At 35.7% G+C, this 17,608-nt stretch overlaps 1 long non-coding RNA gene across 2 annotated transcripts in view; it reads left to right on the forward strand.

The window, feature by feature from the left end:
• Window positions 1–17,608, forward strand: part of LOC143256244 (uncharacterized) — a 264,283-nt gene that overhangs the window by 12,257 nt on the left and 234,418 nt on the right. The window contains exons 2-3 of one of the 2 annotated variants that reach the window (XR_013031218.1): window positions 6,963–7,111; window positions 11,877–12,356. This is a non-coding gene — a long non-coding RNA (uncharacterized LOC143256244). Of the gene's footprint in view, window positions 1–6,962; window positions 7,112–11,876; window positions 12,357–17,608 lie in introns of those variants that run through there. The other variant, XR_013031217.1, reaches the window with a different exon arrangement.

Consider the following 17,608-nt stretch of genomic DNA (forward strand, 5'->3'; position numbering starts at 1 on the left):
CTTGAACCATGACACCAGAGAGAATGCTGCTAGTCAACACTATCCCACTAGTAGTTCTTGAATCATGACACTAGAGAGAAAGCTGCTAGTCAACACTACCCCACTAGTAGTTCTTGAACCATGACACTAGAGTGAAAGCTGCTAGTCAACACTATCCCACTAGTAGGTCTTGAACCATGACACTAGAGTGAAAGCTGCTAGTCCACACTACCCCACTAGTAGTTCTTGAATCATGACACTACAGTGAAAGCTGCTAGTCCACACTACCCCACTAGTAGTTCTTGAACCATGACACAAGAGTGAAAGATGCTAGTCAACACTACCCCACTAGTAGTTCTTGAATCATGACACAAGAGTGAAAGCTGCTAGTCAACACAACCCCACTAGTAGTTCTTGAACCATGACACTAGAGTGAAAGATGCTAGTCCACACTACCCCACTAGTAGTTCTTGAACCATGACACTACAGTGAAAGCTGCTAGTCAACACTACCCCACTAGTAGTTCTTGAACCATTACACTACAGTGAAAGCTGCTAGTCAACACTACCCCACTAGTAGTTCTTGAATCATGACACTACAGTGAAAGCTGCTGGTCGACACAACCCCACTAGTAGTTCTTGAACCATGACACTAGAGTGAAAGATGCTAGTCAACACTACCCCACTAGTAGTTCTTGAACCATGACACTACAGTGAAAGCTGCTAGTCAACACTACCCCACTAGTAGTTCTTGAACCATGACACTACAGTGAAAGCTGCTAGTCAACACTACCCCACTAGTAGTTCTTGAACCATGACACTAGAGTGAAAGCTGCTAGTCCACACCACCCCACTAGTAGTTCTTGAACCATGACACTAGAGTGAAAGGTGCTAGTCCACACCACCCCACTAGTAGTTCTTGAACCATAACACTAGAGAGAAAGCTTCTAGTCAACACTACCCCACTAGTAGTTCTTGAACAATGACACAATAGTGAAAGCTGCTTGCCAACACTACTCCAACAGTAGGTTTGGATTAGTCTAATAGAATAATTGAATTTGTCCTTCACTCTATATGACGCAGTGAGAATCCTAAAATGTGGAACTCGAGTCAGTTTTTTTTTTACCGTAAAGATACGCGAACTTTGGACCCAAAGCAGACACATTAACCGTTAAACCATGTCCGAAGCTAAGTAACCATGAGATGCTAATTGCAGCTTTTGAGATATCAGTACAAAGTCTGAAACTAGACTTTCCGCGCTCTGTCCACAGTATGTAATCGAAACCTGAATTCTTGTGCTGTGAAGCAAACTCATTTTTAGGGCAGGGTTAAAGAGGGCAAACGTTGAAAAGTTATTTAATATTTATATTAACTTTAAAGTAATTTGTGTTATATAACACTCCAATAACTGGATATAGTAAGATTGGTAAATAAAAGTAAGACAGACAAAGTTATAACTTATAGTTTAGTGTGGTAAATCTTAATGTAACGTTAATATAAGTTTAGTATGTGTAACATTACTTTAGGCTTAGGCGTATTTAAACTTACTGGTAAATCGTGAAACAGGATAAATAGATTGTTCCATTAAATAAATAATATCTAAGATTAGTTAATCATCTCTTGGTGTTTTAAGGATTAACTTGTTTACTTGAACTAAGATCCATTAGGTTAAAGATATAGGTAGCTTATAATACAAATCAAGTTAACTACATTTTGTTATTTACGTTGCGTTTATTTTTCTAATAAGCTTTATTACTTTAGTGTGAAGAGAAAGTAGTGGTAAAATAATTGGTTTTTAAATATTAGGCTTAAGAGCAATAGTGTTAACAATAGGCTTCTGGTATTTGGTACTTAGTATCGTATATTTAGTATCAGGTTAAAAGTGTAAATACAATTGTTAAGACGAGTGTATGAGTTAAGAGTTCACAGTTTGTCAGGTGTAATAGATCCAATGATTGTGTTTTATGTGGGAACTCGAGACTGATACGTACTGTTAAGGAAACTAGGAACGAGGATATACAATTTCTTTTTGTATAATTTATAGGTTGGAGGAAAATTAGGAGTATATCATAATTAAAGTAGAGGCAATTCATAATTTGTTTCCTTAATTGTGTGCAAAACTACACGAGAGCTATCTGCGTTAGTTGTCCCTAATTTAGCAGTGTAAGACTAGAGGGAAGGTAGCTAGTCATCACTACCCACCGCCAACTCTTGGGTTACTCTTTTGCCAAAGGATAGTTGGATTGACCATCACATTATAACGTCTCCATAGCTGAAAGAGTGAGCATGTTTGGTGTGATGGAGGTTCGATCCAGAAATCATCAGACTGCCAGTCGAGTGTCCGGACCACCTGGCCATGTCGGGCCTGTGGCGATAGATCAAGAGAAATGTAGATTGTGAGAAACAGTAGCATGGTTTCTGGCGAAAATTAAACTATTACATGTAAGATATAGACCAGTTAACAGTGACTTTGAGGAAGTTAGAAAGAGTACTATTAGGGCTAAAATTATTAGTTATAGTGAGGCTATTATACTGAGCTACAGATTTCAACCCTCCGCTTCTGCAGATGAGGAACTATTTAAAAGCAAATAAACAACAAAAGGTTCAAAGAAGGTTGTGGCTGATGAGGATGTTGCAGTCACAGATGACATCTTTACAAGGTATATGGAGAGAATAGACTGTAGGGTAAACAACGAAAAGAGAATTACATTGTGTTAAACAGGAGCACAGTTGGAGGATATAAGTGACAGAGCAGAAGATATAATAAAAGGGATTAGCAGAGATGTAGTTTTTATGGTGCATCTAGGGGCTAATTATGAAGGGAAAGGTATATCAGAACAGCTAATTAATAAGTACAAAGGGTTGATAAAGTGATTTCAAGAAAAAAATGTTACTTAATTTTGTCAGGGATACTTCTCAAAATCATTTGTGTGAACGAAATAGATCACTACGGCTGAATTGTAAGGATGAGCAGATTGGCTGGTTTGCTTATGGGATCAAGAAGCTTTTGGAATGGGTGATTTAAATTTAAATAGGGTAGAGAGTGGCTTGTTTACTAAGGCTATTAACTCAGCTCTAAGGGAAGTTTTAATATGGAACTAGTAAGTGGTGAGGGCCACAAAAAACCTAAATGTCAGGAAAGTAAAAGGCAGAGAAAAGTTTTGCAAAGGAAATGTGTTTAGAAGTAGTTATGAAGATAGACTTAATTATTACTAGTGTAATGCCAGAAATATAAGAAATACAGTAGATAACTTTAGAGGACTGGTAGAAATGGAGAATTTGATATAATACAAATAACTGGAACATGGTTAAATGTAGATGATTTTGATGATAAAAGTTTCTTTGAAATACGGGATTACAGTGTTAAAGATGAGGGAGTGATGGCTTAATATGGAAAGTGTGAGATACATCCTGTTTAAATTGAGGATATCAAATACAATAGCAATGAATTAAATCAAGTTAGGTTTCTATCAATGGATATAAAAGAAAAAGGCTTTTGGCGGGAATTTTTTACAGACCACCAGGTGATAAAATTAGTGAGAAACTTTACAGGGAGATTAAGATTCCAGCTATTGGAGAAATTATAATTATGGGTGATTTTAATTTAAGGCTGTTGACTGGGAAATGCTAGAGTCAAACAATGAGGAAGAAAATATTTGAAAACTGTTTATAATGACTTTTTTCACCAATTGGTCAAGCATTCTACTAAAACATTGTTATTTTATATTAATTGTTAACTTCTGTTATTGGAACATCTGGATATAAGTGATCATTGCTCTATTAGGTTCAATGATTCGTTGCATATGGAGATTAGAAATAACGATATTTTGGTTACAATTTTCAGAAACGCAAATTTTGAAGGAATGAGACAAGGGTTATCTGTTGTGAAGTGGACAGTTGAGGTATTTAGAGACAGTGAACAGATGTTGAATTTGTTTGTTAAGTAAATTTTGAAGGAATGAGACAAGGTTTATCTGTTGTGAAGTGGACAGTTGAGGTATTTAGAGACAGTGAACAGATGTTGAATTTGTTTGTTAAGTATATTTTGAAGGAATGAGACAAGGGTTATCTGTTGTGAGGTGGACAGTTGAGGTATTTAGAGACAGTGAACAGATGTAGAATTTGTTTGTTAAGTAAATTTTGAAGGAATGTTAAGCATATTTGAAGAGACAAGAGGTTATCTGTTGTGAAGTGGACAGTTGAGGTATTTAGAGACAGTGAACAGATGTAGAATTTGTTTGTTAAGTATATTTTGAGATGGAATGAAGAACAACAAGGGTTATCTGTTGTAGAAGTGGACAGTTGAGGTATTTAGAGACAGTGAACAGATGTTGAATGTGTTTGTTAAGTATATTTTGAAGGAATGAGAGAAGGGTTATCTGTTGTGAAGTGGACAGTTGAGGTATTTAGAGACAGTGAACAGATGTAGAATTTGCTTGTTAAGTATATTTTGAAGGAATGAGACAAGGGTTATCTTTTGTGAGGTGGACAGTTGAGGTATTTAGAGACAGTGAACAGATGTTGAATTTGTTTGTTAAGTATATTTTGAAGGAATGAGACAAGGGTTATCTGTTGTGAAGTGGACAGTTGAGGTATTAAGAGACAGTGAACAGATGTTGAATTTGTTTGTTAAGTATATTTTGAAGGAATGAGACAAGGGTTATCTGTTGTGAGGTGGACAGTTGAGGTATTTAGAGACATTGAAGAGATGTTGAATTTGTTTGTTAAGTATATTTTGAAGGAATAAGACAAGGGTTATCTGTTGTGAAGTGGACAGTTGAGGTATTTAGAGACAGTGAACAGATGTAGAATTTGTTTGTTAAGTATATTTTGAAGGAATGAGACAAGGGTTATCTGTTGTGAAGTGGACAGTTGAGGTATTTAGAGACAGTGAACAGATGTAGAATTTGTTTGTTAAGTAAATTTTTAAATATTCATGGTATACACGTATCTTATAGAAAGAAACGGGTGGCTGCATGTAAAAAACCAGGTTAGCTCACAAAGGATTTAAGAGATAAAATTGAAGAAAAGCAAAACAAATTTAAACTGACTGATATCACTGGTAGTTTAGAAACTTGATGTAACAGGAAATTAGGACAGGAAATAGGAGAAAAGGTTGGTTGAAAATGTAAAAAGTAACAGTAGATATTACTTTAAGTACAGTAAGAGCAAACAATTGGTTAGGGTGGTGGTAGGGCCCTTGAGGGATGATGAAGGAAAGTTTCTATCTAATGATTATGATATGGTTGGGCTATTAAACTTTGTTTTTTTTTCGGTTTTTACTAACAAACATTTAAGCAGTAGTACACATCTTGAATAGTTGGTAGAGAGAAATAATGACATTTATTCTGAGCTAGTTAAGAAAAATTAGGAAGTTTAAAGAATAATAATTTTATATTATTTATTTTATTATACCTTTATACCTATATTAACCTATATTAAAAATAATAAAATAAATAATATAAAATTATATATTCAAACATCTAACACCGCCCTCTACATCCCGACACTCAGTTACACAACCCCTTTCAAACATGTGGTCAGCTTCCGGTCAGTTACCTCTTTCTTTCCTTGTGAACTTGACGATGACCGAAGAAGTTCGAAACTTTGTTCGCTCCTCTACGTAAGATGTTTTCTCAACCCAAACGAGTCGTTTTTACATAAATGTGATAAAGATTGTCTTTAGTCTGATTCAGACTTATCATCACAAGTGTTTCCTACCGAGACATTACGGACCTATTTCACCTTTTCCATATGACAAGTATTTCTAACTGATAAACTAAAGACCTGTTTCACCTCTTCCATTTCAGAAACTATTCTTAATTATGTATTCGTTGCACTGAATGTTTTGGTTTAAACATCATCTGACAATGAAGAGAAGCACGTCTTTTAGCGTTCCGGTGATTGGCGAAATCACGGTTCATGTCCCGTTGAGAAAAACGCACTCTTTACTTTGGGACTGTGAATGCGTTATAAGAATAACAATCAAATCCCACTATTTTATAGAAAAGACACGCCCCCACCAGATCCCCCCCTCCTCTCAGTAACTCCGCAGTAAACGTCATAGCTTACGACGGTACAGTTTTGGCTTCGATACTTGCAACAGGGTGTACATAGTAATCTCATTGCGTAGCTTTGAGCTTAACAACCAACAATCAACAAATTCTACTCTGAAGTTCGGTAACTGTTTAAATTGTTTTAAGCCTATTTATTCCTAACGTAATGTATTTAAGTTTTACACATGTGTTGAATTGTTGTTCGTTTTTCAATACTATTTCAAAGGACAGGAGAACTGAGATAAGTTATACAGTAAACAACAGATTATAAGTAATGTATAAGCCATTCTTTCCTGAACGTTAGCTCATTTTACTACATTGGTAATTTAATATTTTCAGTATTGTTACGTTTGATTATTTCTAATGCAATGAGGACTTTTGTGCTCTTAGCTGGCAGGACTTTGTTATATTTTGTTAGAACTACGGTAGAAAATGCTAACAACATTAGTTTTACCCAACTGATTCATCAGTCTTCTTAGCATTCATATATTTTTAATTGACAAACAATGTATAAAAATCATATTAAACGTATCCAGTGAGATATTGTATAATGTCTCATTATTCAACTAGTATATTAAATTACAACGTTAATCAGGAAGCTAATTTTTAGATCTGAGCTTTGTAGGCAGCTTGCTTTGATCCTAATAATTAATTAATAAGTCATACAGAGAGAGACTCAGATATTTCTACTGAATTTCAGATATGACTGTAAAATTCAAAAGTCTTCTCAGGCTTAGTGAGCTATCGTTCGTATATTTCAAACAGTCTGGTAGCAAATGAATTAGGAAATAACATTTGTTTTCCAATTTTGTGCAAAACTACTTGAGGGCGCTAGCTGTCCATAATTTTGAAGTTTTAGACTAAAGAGAAGGTAATTAGCTAACAGTTCCACTCCCTTTTATTAACAAATACTATGATATTTATTAAGATCCACACGGTTGAAAAACGACCATATCCAACAGCGGGATTCGAATCTGCGACCCGCCGGTTATGAATCGAGTGTCCTAACCACAAGGCTCTACCAGTTCGTCTTAAACTAGTTGGACAACTAGTTGAAACCGGTTGGATTTTCAACAGGTAAAAAACCGAGTTCAATGTATTATGTCACACTTGTTCAAGCTTTCTAGTTAGTTAACTTTGACCTTTGGACTAGAAATATGTTACGTCATCCATTTCGTGATTAACGAGTGTACTCACAATAAACTGTCGTGTCACCGACTACAATGCGCCATTTATTTTGCTATATCTCAATTTCACCTTCTTGTGACGCCCGTTTACGTCACCAGGACGTCAGCAATCTCGAAACCGAAGCCAAGCTACATTAATAGATGGCATCTGGCTATTTTTAAAAGCTTTATTAGGTGTTCGTGCCCTATATTTGCCAAAGGCTATTTATAAACTACAAATATTTCAAATACTTTAATGCAAAATTAACTATTATAAACACACACACACACACATATAAAGAAATAACAAAAGGCAGCATTCATAAGCTTACAATACGAATTTAATACAAGAGAACACAATTAATCATTTGGACGTAAGTCGTTCGCTAAACCAGTTCGTTATTTTGGATAATAATAGCGTTCTAGGAAGTCAATATATTTTTCGCACCATGGACACAAATAAACTTAGAATGTTTTTTTTTCACTCTAACTTATTTGAACCTTAAATTATACAGTTTTAACCAAAGTAAGTAAAGGTATTCTGAAAGAAATGAGCTTACTGTGATTCTAAACGTTTAAATAAATGGCGCATGCGTCGTTTCAAAAAGTAAATCTCATTAAAAGACGCTTGTATTAGCTAAATATATCTAAGTTTATCTATAAGATTCTGAAGTAAAAAAAAACAGGGCTACACTTTTGTTCCACTTGCCTGAAATTAAAGTATAAATTATGGGATTTGGTTTGTTTTGAATTTCACGCAAAGCTACACGAGGGCTATCTGCGCTAACCGTCCCTAATTTAGCAGTGTAAGACTAGAGGGAAGGCAGCTAGTCATCACCACTCACCACCAACTCTTGGGCTACTCTTTTACCAACAAATAGTGGGACTGACCGAAACATTATAACGCCCCCATGGCTGAATGGTCGAGAATGTTTGGTGTTGCGGGGATTCGAACTTGCCACCCTCTGATTGCGAGTCGAGTGCCTTAACCACCAGGCCATGTCGGGGCAAATTATGAGAACAACCAAATGAACACTTTACATTGATTAGAAAGAGAGATTTAAAGAAACGACTACTAGAAACAATGGTAAGTTTGCGGACTTATCAAATAACGTTAAAACGTGGGTTTCAATATCCTTGGTGGGTAAAACACAGACGCTTAATTTTCGCGTGTAGTTTTGCGCTTAGCAACAAAATCAACTCTTATATAAAAATAAAAAAAAACACACACTTCATTCTGGTATTTTTGTACCCAGATTACGTATTCTAACTATTACAAATACTCAAATTCACATTTTAACTTTTCATGTGGTTCAACACATGGTTCATCACACAGCGCATGCGCCGATACTCTATTTCACGTTTTAATTAAATACCTTGTTCGATTAAAGAGAAGCGCCACCTGTGAATGTTTAGCAAAATCTTCAGGTTTATGTGCACGTGGCAAGACGATCCAACTCGTACTATTAACAGTAATCTAGTTTAGTTCAGTCAAGCTACCGGCCAAATAGAAAATAAACAAAACTTTTATTTTGTCGTAAGTTGTATCATCCATTATGTACAAAAGTCCATCTTTAACTATGTTAACCTTTCCATGTTAGGGTCAAATACACATGTTTCGCATGTCAGAAGCTGAAACGTAATATATGCATTTTCCTGAGAAGCTGAGAGATTTTGCTTGATTAGTTTGTTTATGTATTTACAATGCCCACCCTACACGTCTCACCACACCACCCCTGTTTATTAAATAATAAAACCGAACGAAATAAGACTCTCTGACAGACGGTAACTGATGTTTCGTGGAGGGAATTCGAGTCGTGTAGTGCGACTCTTTTCCAAAACTGAAATTAGGCATCATAGACACTTTCGCGTTTGTAGATTTAAGCAGGCTATTTCAGGCTTACCGTTACGAAATGCACGATAATTTTGTTTGTTTGTTTTGGAATTTCGCATAAAGCTACTCGAGGGCTATCTGTGCTAGCCGTCCCTAATTTAGCAGTGTAGGACTAGAGGGAAGGCAGCAAGTCATCACCACCCACCGTCAACTTTTGGACTACTCTTTTACCAACGAATAGTGGGATTGACCGTCACATTATAACGCCTCCATGGCTGAAAGGGCAAGCATGTTTGGTTCGATCGGGATGCGAACCCGCGACCCTCATATTACGAGTCGCACGCCTTAACACGCTTGGCCATGCCGGGCGTGCCCGGTAATAAGTAACAAAATAATAACAAAGAGAAAAACACTTGATTAATATAAATTGAAAGTTTGTAATCCAAGTGTTCCATATCCGGAAACAAGGTGCACCAGTAAATATGCTTCATTTGTTTTTATCTGTGTTACCGTGTAAACGTTATTATAGGTTATTTGTTATTCCCCTGATTTCGGCTTTATTTGTATGCACGTCAACTTAATTTTAACTTGTTTTGCATAAATGTTGAAATGTAATAATCGGATAGAATTCAAACGGGTTAACTGTGGGCTGAGAAAACAGTTAATTCTGTCAAGGGGCTACATAGACGCAGAGCGTCTGCTCTAAAGCCCTCTATCGCTAAAATCGTGTAAGTTCTGCCATTAAGATGTACAAAATTTATTCTTGTATCCGTAGAATCGGCTAATGACACTCACTTCTATCTCGTATTTGTCACGCTCGTGAGATATACTGAAAACTAACGTCCACACCTCGTTACAAACGGTTATGATGGTGTGGGGCCCACACGTGAACAAGGCTGTCGCGTGATTGTTCGTGGTTCACCACGTATGAACAACAAGACTATTTCTCACGCGTAGTGATATTACACGAAATATTTGGAGAAATATATTAATGTTATATTTAATGGGTTATCATTACGCTCACCTAACATTAATAGGTTAACTTTTTGTTTGGTCTTTTTTTTTTGTTTTGGAAAATAAATATTCTTTCCCCAGTACCCTTGTAAGCCACGTGCAAACGTGCACTAATGGCATAAACTTAACTATAAAGGTTAAACGGCAACCTCAGCTACGGTTATGTGACCTTACATACCGAACTCTAGGCCGAAAAGCATAGTTCAACACATTCACCACGGTGGAAACTAACGTCATATCTGGCCAATATTAGTAGAACAGTACAACCTATCCTGTGTAACGTGTGGTTACCCTATTTCTGTTGGATGTAGAACAGTACAACCTACCCTGTGTAACGTGAGGTTACCCTATTTCTGTTGGATGTAAACATCATCAAGTATTGTTGAAAAATACGTGATTTCTACTTTGTTTAATTTTTTTATTGGCGCCATCAAGCGTGGGAGCTCATGTATCTGATTCGATTTGCCCCCCGCTAGTTCAGCGATAAGTCTACGGATTTACAAACTCAAATCAGGGGTTCGATTCCCCTCGTTGGGCTCAGCAGATAGCCCCATGTGACTTTGCTATAAGAAAAACACACAAACACACACTGATTCGATTTTATTACTTATCAGAATCGCTACCAGCCTACCCTCAAACTAAAAATCTTTTAGCCAGGATTAGAGTAAATTAATCTATAAAACTTCGAGCATGGTCAAATAAATCAGTGGAAAGGGTTTGGCCTTCTGAATCTAAAACTGTAATTAGATTTGAAATCAATCAATAGATGAGCTAAGAGTTTGTACTTGGAAATACTCGGAGTAGTCCTATGACCTAATATGCCGCGGCTGAAAATAAGTTCATCCTGGTCTGATAAAAAGGATATTTGTTTTACATTTCTTGTAGTATCTTTTATAATATTGGGTTAAAATCCGATCCATTACAGTCTGTTAAACTTGAAAACGTATTCATAAATTCATTACAGGTTTTTGTGTAACACTCAGCACATTTGTCGCTAAGATGTAACATCATTACAGGTTTTTATGTAACACTCAGCCCATTTGTCGGTAAGATGTAACATCATTACGGGTTTTTATGTAACACTCAGCCCAATTGTCGGTAAGATGTAACATCATTACGGGTTTTTATGTAACACTCAGCCCAATTGTCGGTAAGATGTAACATCATTACGGGTTTTTATGTAACACTCAGCCCATTTGTCGGTAAGATGTAACATCATTACAGGTTTTTATGTAACACTCAGCCCATTTGTCGGTAAGATATAACATCATTACCGGTTTTTATGTAACACTCAGCCCATTTGTCGGTAAGATGTAACATCATTACGGGTTTTTATGTAACACTCAGCCCATTTGTTACTCGCTACCAGTAAGTCTTAAAAAGAGTAGTCGTTATAGTAGGAGAAAACCAAATGTGCAACTTAACTTAAGCTAGGAAACAAATTTAGAAATGTTTTAAATAAAAGAATATGAAGTGGGAATGGGTGTAATCAGAAAGTGAGAAAACAGGGTAGGAATGGTCGAGATAATATTACGTAACTAAGATGTTCAATGGTGTTACCGCAAGATCGTTATTTATTGGCAGATGAAAATCAAACTAGAAATGTTATTTACGAACAAACTTTGTTGTAAGTTTAAAAGTTTCATATAAAGTGTATGTTGAAGCTATTACATTGAAATATATGTTTGCTGTTAAAGGTACATTGTTTCAACTAAGTGTAAACATTCTCCATCAATTGACGGGCATTCTAGCTTGTGTATATACTAAAAATGGACAATTTTCTCTTCGTAAGTGAATAAGGCGTTTCTTATGTGTGTGTGTTTTATAGCAAAGCCACATCGGACTACCTGCTGAGTCCACTGAGAGGGAATCGAACACCTAATTCTAGCATTGTAAGTCCGTAGATACATTAATTAGGATAATAAAATTGAACGAAATTAATTAGCATGATTCGATAATCTCAGTTGTAGTAAATAAAAAAAAATGACTCCCTTAGAAATGCCTCCTGCTGCGTAACAAAAATAAAGTATTGTTGCTTTAGCATAATACTTCATAATGGATCATCTGATTTCTGTCCACTGAGAAGTATCGAACCTCAGATTTTTATCGCTGACCGCCAGTGAGAATAGAAATCCAACTTGGTGTGTCTATGTTTTCTCTGGAGTATTCGTTCACCCCGGAACTTCTTTTATAAAATTAATTTGATGAAGTGTCTCTAATTTTGTTTGAAATAAAACTTTGTTTGTATATTATTAAAAAATAAAGAGTCGTTCACGCATTTATTCGTAATAAAAATATGATTGTTAATGCAAATACAGCTTGAATAACATGTCATATTTTCTGTTGTTGTTGTTTTTTTGCCAAACAAAATCGTCCCTTTCAAAACAAAGCACTAACACGTAACACTGACCACCAGATAGCCACATGAGAAGTCGCTGATTGTAAACTCCTATTGGAGAGTATAGAATCGATGCAGCACTGAAACTATCGTGTTGGCAGGCCTGACATGGCCAGCTGGTTAAAATAAACGACTCGTAATCTAAGGGTCGTGGGTTCGAATCTCCGTCGCACAAAACATGTTCGCTTTTTTAATCATGGGAGCGTTATAATGTTTTTGTCAATCCCACTATTCGTTGGTAAAAGAGTAGCCAAAGAATTGGCGGTGGGTGGTGACGACTAACTGCCTTCCCTCTAGTCTTACACTGCTAAATTGGGGACGGCTAGCGCAGATAGCTCTCGTGTAGCTTTGTGCGAAACTCAAAAGAAAAAAACAATAGTATTGGCTGTATATTTTGGATGTACCTTCAACTTTATTGGCACGTAAAGAAGTTAGGCTTAGTCTGACTGAGCTGAAAAACACAAAACATCAGCTGCTCCGACTTTTTGGTAAGAGTTTGTTTTCTTTTTAATCCATTTATCCCTCTAAATGTATATCATAAAATTATATCAAGACACGAGTCACACAAGTTATTTTTACTGCAAGATATACTTTACTGGTATCGGAATGTATTAGTCTTTGAAACGATAGTAAACCAGTGGTCTCTGGTGTGTAATTTTAAAATTGCAACCAACGTATAATGAATTTAAGCATTCATCATATCTATCTGTTTCCCATCTATCAATCTATCCATCAATGTAGCTGTAATCCTTTCCCCAAAAGGTCTGGCTGTAAGCTCGAGGACCATACACTAAGATCCGGATTTCGATACCCGTAGTGAGCAAGGCTCAGCTATCCCATTACGTTTAATCACAGACACATCCTTTGGTAGTGTAAGCCTTTATTGGATCACTCGTATCTTGTAAGATCTTGAGCTAACTTCAAGATTTCAAGTTCGTCTTCTGCTCCTAACGTTTTGAGGTTTCCCAACGTGGTACACGCCAGTAAATCACCGTGTTCTCAACGTTCTGCTCCAATGTTTATAAAACATGACAAAAAAAGATTTGTCGAATATCAAAAACAGCAAAAGCTTCCGCCAAGACATAAATCAATGTTACGCACGAGGTGCAGAACGCCCTCGAAATTCCTCGAGTTTCGGAGGCGAAAGCTGCGGATAATTGACAGGCCTTTTGCTCACTTCCAAGTTTCCAAATCTTCACGTGGGATTTGTGTTTTGTGTCACTAACAGAAATAGAAAGAAACACTTCCTGGTCCCTAGATTTAAACTAAAAGAATATTGCTAAAACCGCTTCAGCTCATTAGCAAGTGTAAATAACACAAACAAACAACACTTTTGACACAGTCTTGCCACACGAGTAATAAATCTTCACGTTTTTGCAGAAAACGCTTGCCAATGAAATCACACTCGACATTTCCCGTGCGTCGCTTAGTTGCGCATGTAATGATCATGAACAACCTGATAGTCCAGTTACAGAGAGTTTGTTTTGTTTTTATCAGGCTCTTCACGTGCTCTCTCCTAAAATAACGAACCCCGAAATACCGAACAACTTCTCGATGACGCGCTCCAGTTTTCCCGCGAAAAAAAAAAGGCATTTGACAACGTAGGTAAAATGTCGCGAGATCTGAATGCGGCACGTGGATTTACGCGAACAGGTGAATGTAAAAAAGTGAAGAAATTGCGTCTCATCTTCAGAGGTAAAATACGCTGTCTGTAAAATATTTCGTGTTTTAACATGTAACTTTTTGTCGAATATCATTTAGCCCTCACGTTAAAATATCCGATTTTCAGTACACCTGAGGTCCATATGGACCCCGCGTATATTTAATGATCATAACGTTGAAGCTGTGATTTAGATGTTGAAAAGTTAACATACTGGCTTCTCATGGTATTGTAAAGATAAACTGTAACAAAGATTTAGTTCCATAACCATATAATATGTGATTTATTATTACAAAATATGAAATTTACTTATATCCATTTTCTCATGTTTAGACGGAAAACTGTCACCATTCACATATATTTCAATAGTATAGGGTCACTTCTTCTCGAATTAACATCTCACAATAAAAACTAATATGAAAATTGTATGAAAATGTGCTCGGGGTCTGAATGGACCCAGGGGGGTCGAACTTCATCAAACTTGGTTTGAGAGCTAAACTTATATCAAATGTTTTACAACATGTAAACAGAACTTATTCTGAGTGAACAAAAGGTGTTTCTCATATCTCTTACCAGTCATTTCACAAACATTCATCACACCGTACATTGAGTTTGGAGTGATCAGCGCAGACATGGTTTTCACATGCTGTACAGGTTTGACGGACTTTCATGTCCACCATTCTTGGGCAAAGATAACATCGTGTTTTTGCTGCTGGAACACCTTGACCAGTATGCTGTCTTGTGTCTAGCAATTCTAGGTCTACAGAAGCAGATCTGATGCTTTTCTGCATTACACGGAGATTCTGGAAATGTCTCTAGAGATCTGAATACGTAATCACTGTTTATCACAATGGATAACCTCTGTGAGTCTATACACACAATGCCTGATGAAGAGTGAATGTGTTTTCTTATAGCAAAGCCACAAGGCTATCTACTGAGTTCACTGAGGGGAATCGAACCCCTGATTTTAGCGTTGTAAATCCGTAGACTTACCGCTGTACTAGCGGGGGGGCTAGAGGGTTTGTAAACACAAATCTGTAAACTGTTTCTATCAACAACCAAAGCTCAATTTTTATGAACGAAATGTAGGCATAATAAGAATTTATAAAATAGTGGATTCTCTACGGAAATGTGTATACTTTATGTTTTGTTTAATTTTTTGTGTGTCAACTATTCCGTTATAGAGGGAGTGGACTCGTTTTTATTTTTTATTAACAAAACTTCTTCAAGCAGCTATTTTATCAAACTAAACGTTTTAAAACACGGTAAATATACTTTTTTAGAACAACCCTAATAAAATAAACATTACTTTAAGAGCATTTTACAACTTGCGGGGGGATAAAAGTTTTAATTCTAGACTCAAACTAGTGAGTCAACGCATTCGTGTGAGAAATGATAAGCTGAGAGATTGTAAATTTGAAGAAAGCGACAGAAACCGTCCAAAAATATTTGCTGTGTCTCATAGTAAAACGTAAGCGAGGTCTGGAAAGCTAGGAAATGTTAATTACTAGTTTTAAAGATACTTCTGGTCGTTACATTACTTATCTCGCAGTGTGAACACAGTGAATGTCATTTTTGTTTCTTTTTACGAACAGAAACAGCGACATGTAATCATGAAACATTTTATGTGAATATCTACAATATTATAGTTCGTCTCATTGGTTCATATCTGAAGTCATTTGTTAGTCTATATCTATGAGGTAAAACAAATGAAGCGTTAGAGAAAACACGTAGTTTAGCAGTAACGATCTGGTAACAAACTACTGTGTAAAAAATACGTCCATTGTCACGATATGGCAACAAATAATTCTACTGTATGAAAAATACATTAATTGTCATTATATGGCAAAAAACGACTCTACTATTTATAAAAAAATATACATTCATTTTCATGACATGGCAACAAACTACTCTACTCTTTATAAAAAATACGTCCATTGTCATGATCTGGTAACAAACTACTCTACTGTATAAAAATACATTAATTATCATGATGTGTGAACAAACTACTCTACTCTTTATAAAAAATACGTCCATTGTCATGATCTATTAACAAACTACTCTACTGTATAAAAATACATTAATTATCATGATGTGTGAACAAACTACTCTACTCTTTATAAAAAATACGTCCATTGTCATGATCTGGTAACAAACTACTCTACTGTATAAAAATACATTAATTATCATGATGTGTGAACAAACTACTCTACTCTTTATAAAAAATACGTCCATTGTCATGATGTGTGAACAAACTACTCTACTGTATAAAAATACATTAATTATCATGATGTGTGAACAAACTACTCTACTCTTTATAAAAAATACGTCCATTGTCGTGATCTGGAAACAAACGACTCTATTGTTTATAAAAAAAAATGCATTCATTATTACGATATGGCAGCAAACGACTCTGTTGTTTATATTAAAAATACATTCATTGTCATGATCTGGTAACAAACGACTCCCTATAAGTCAGTATAACTTGTTTTGAACATTCATTTGTCAAACACACAACTTGTTTTGTATAAGAAGACATGCTCGTGAGTTAATCGGTTTTGAAATGACAGTTTTGTTCAGACAGTTGCTCTCTACATGGTCCAGAGTCATTTCTCATCACTTGCTAAAAGATATAGGGCGTCAAAATGTTCGACTGTCCTGAAATGGTATGTAATATTACCAGAACAGATACAGTCTACCAGATATAGAATATGGTATGTAATATTACCAGAACAGATACAGTCTACAATATATAGAATATGGTATGTAATATTACCAGAACAGATACAGTCTACCATATATAGAATATGGTATGTAATATTACCAGAACAGATACAGTCTACCATATATAGAATATGGTATGTAATATTACCAGAACAGATACAGTCTACCATATATAGAATATGGTATGTAATATTACCAGAACAGATACAGTCTACCATATATAGAATATGGTATGTAATATTACCAGAACAGATACTGTCTACTATATATAGAATATGGTATGTAATATTACCAGAACAGATACAGTCTACCATATATAGAATATGGTATGTAATATTACCAGAACAGATACAGTCTACCATATATAGAATATGGTATGTAATATTACCAGAACAGATACAGTCTACCATATATAGAATATGGTATGTAATATTACCAGAACAGATACAGTCTACCATATATAGAATATGGTATGTAATATTACCAGAACAGATACAGTCTACCATATATAGAATATGGTATGTAATATTACCAGAACAGATACGTCTACCATATATAGAATATGGTATGTAATATTACCAGAACAGATACAGTCTACCATATATAGAATATGGTATGTAATATTACCAGAACAGATACAGTCTACCATATATAGAATATGGTATGTAATATTACCAGATCAGATACAGTCTACCATATATAGAATATGGTATGTAATATTACCAGAACAGATACGTCTACCATATATAGAATATGGTATGTAATATTACCAGAACAG

Source organism: Tachypleus tridentatus, chromosome 7, assembly GCF_004210375.1.
Source record: "Tachypleus tridentatus isolate NWPU-2018 chromosome 7, ASM421037v1, whole genome shotgun sequence".
NCBI classification, from domain to species: domain Eukaryota; kingdom Metazoa; phylum Arthropoda; class Merostomata; order Xiphosura; family Limulidae; genus Tachypleus; species Tachypleus tridentatus.